The sequence below is a fragment of the Orycteropus afer genome, unplaced genomic scaffold, assembly GCF_000298275.1.
Source record: "Orycteropus afer afer isolate SDZICR_OR568_19922 unplaced genomic scaffold, OryAfe1.0 scaffold00377, whole genome shotgun sequence".
Classification (NCBI taxonomy): Eukaryota; Metazoa; Chordata; class Mammalia; order Tubulidentata; family Orycteropodidae; genus Orycteropus; species Orycteropus afer.
Window position 1 is genome coordinate 1,045,049 of NW_006921964.1, and position 2,803 is coordinate 1,047,851.

General features: G+C 41.1%; 1 protein-coding gene across 1 annotated transcript in view; it reads right to left on the reverse strand.

The window, feature by feature from the left end:
- Window positions 1-2,803, reverse strand: part of EEFSEC (eukaryotic elongation factor, selenocysteine-tRNA specific) — a 556,144-nt gene that overhangs the window by 552,758 nt on the left and 583 nt on the right. The gene's annotated exons all lie outside the window — the stretch shown is intronic.

Here is a 2,803-nt window from a genome sequence, read left to right on the forward strand (position 1 = left end):
GAAGGGCTGTTTATGCACAGGGAGACAGCTCAGGGGGCAGGCATGCATGGAGGGATGGACACAGGAAGGTAACTATCAGGAGGAAGCAGGAGGGGAGCATTGGGGTAAATTGTAGTCAATGTCATTAGACAAAGCGTATGTGAAGTGCTGTATGGAAAGTGAATTTTGCTCTGTAAACTTTCACCCAAATCACAATTTAAAAAAAAAAAAAGGAGAGAGAGAGGGAGAGAGAAAAAAGAATTGCCAGGTATATCATAGAGCTGACAAGTGACAAGGTTGTAGTCACTTCTTGGCCATACCCAGCTACCCAGGGGGAGTGAGTAATTGGACCTGTGGGCTCAGGACCACAGTCGCAGGGGACATCAAGTTCAACTGGCATAACATACTACACAAAAACACTGTTCCACATCCAACTTTGGCGAATAGCAACTGGGATCTTATAAGCTTACAAGCGCCCATCTAGATGCATAATGAGTCTCTCCTCCTCCAGAGCAAAGAAGAATGAAGAAAACCAAAGACACACAGAAACAATTAGTCCAAGCAACTAGTACACCATGTGATCCTCAGTCTAAACGACAGACCAGAAGAACTAGATGGTACCCGGCTACCACTGTTAACCACTCAGAGGGGGATCTCTGTAGGAGATCCTGGATAGAGTGGGAGAACAATGTGGAACAAAACTCAAAATCATTAAAAGAAAAAGACCAGGTTTGCTGGTCTGATAGAGCCTGGTGGAATCACTGAGACTATGGACCCTAGCTGCCCTTCACATGTGGAACTGAACCCACTCCTGTGGCTTCCAGCCATGTAAGAGACAGACATATGAGCTGAACATTTACAATAGGTAGATTCACTCCTTTATGAGATCAAGCATGGGAGAATAGAAGGAAGACAGCTGGGGGCAGGAGTGCATGGGAGGGAAGGACACAGGGAAGCAATAACTACGGAAAGGAAGTGGGAGGGGAGCTGTTGCATTGTGGGAAATTGTAGTCAATGTCATGAGACAAAGTGTACGTGAGCTACTATATGGAAAATCAATTTGCTCTGTAAATTTTCACCCAAATCACAATAAAATTTTTTTTAAAAAAATCATCTGCCCAAAATATGTATACTCCCATGTGTGTGCCTGTAAGTGCATCAAATATCACCAGGAGAAAACACAAGAAACTGGAAACAAGGAAGTTAGCTAGGTCCTAGGGGCCAGCAGTGAGATAGTCTTTCAGCTACACACCCTTTTGTCAAAACCAAAACCAAATTCATTGCCATCCAATCGATTCTGACTCATAGCAACCCCCACTAGGTTGCCAAAGCAGTAAATCTTTACAGAAGTAAGTAGACTGCCCTATCTTTCATTTTCACCCAAATCACAATAAAAATAAATAAAATTAATAAATTTTTTTTTAAAAAAAGTAGATTGTCCCATCTTTCTTCTGCAGAGCTGCTGGTGGGTTTGAACCACCAACCTTCTCATAAGCAGCCAAATGCCTTGCATACTGTACCATCAGAGCTTCTTACATACCCGTTTGTTCTATATGCATATATTATTGTATCCTTTGTTTTCCCCCTAAACAACAACAACAAAAAAGTGTTAAAGCCCTGTCCGTAGGTTTAATTATTGTTAAGTGGTTCTGGAAAAGTATTCCACATAAAGACAAACAATATTGTTTTCCTCTGGAGATGAGGAGGGGCCCAGAATTGGGAAAGGGCACCCAGGTAGTTAAGGGGATTTTTGCCTTCTTTGAAATGTTCTACTTTTTCATAAGAAGAACGTATTTATGAGTTACTTGAATAATTAAAAACTAATTATATGGTACAACATCTCAGGAAAGCACTTTGGCAGTAACTGTTATGAGTGCAAACACATGTCCTTTGTCCTGGCAAGTTCATTTTAGGAACTTACTCTACAGATACACTAGCACACACACCAAAGACTTCTATTCTGGAATAATCACTGCAGCATTGTTAGCAAAAACTGAAAAAGAGATAAGTTTGTATCATTAGGGGATTAGTTAAGAAATTTTTGGTACAAGGGTACAATGGAATTTTATGGAACCTTCACATGTACGGATATGGAACATTCTCATAGACACAGTCTGAACTGAAATAATGTATACCCACTGCCATTGAGTCAATTCCAACTCACAGCGACCCCCTCTGGGTTTCCACAGCGGTAAATCTTTACGGAAATAGACTGTCCAGTCTTCCTTCAGCTGAGTGATTGGTGGGTTCAAACCACCAACCCTCTGGTTACCAGTCCATTGCCTTAGGCACTGCACCACCAGAACTCCTTGAAATAATGTATACAAAAAATAATGTACATAAATAATGTACAAAAAAGGAGGGAAGATTACATATATACAGATATGATTGTTTTTATATGTTTGTTTGGTTTTTTTTTTCTGAAATGATACACCAGAAATATGGTAAAAGTGGTTGAATCTGGGAACAGGAACCAGGAGACCAAAGGACGGGTGAGTGGAGACTTTTTTTTTTTTAGACTTTTTACAAATGAACATTCTCAACTTGTTCATTTATTACAAACACATTCTGTGAACGCAACAAAAAAACTTTTTCTTCCCCTTAAGAAAGTACCTTCCTGCTCGGTTGTGCTGGGTTGGAAAAGCTTTCAAGTCAGTCAGCTGTTAGTCCGAATCCCCAAGCTTCCACTCCCTTGCTGCCCAGCCTTAGGCGGGCTGTCCGCCTCTCCAGGCCTTATTAGTTACACCTGAGAAGTGGGCCGATTTTCTTTTTTTTTTTTTTTTACCCCCACACCCTACCCCTTGCCCAGCAGCGGTTTATATGA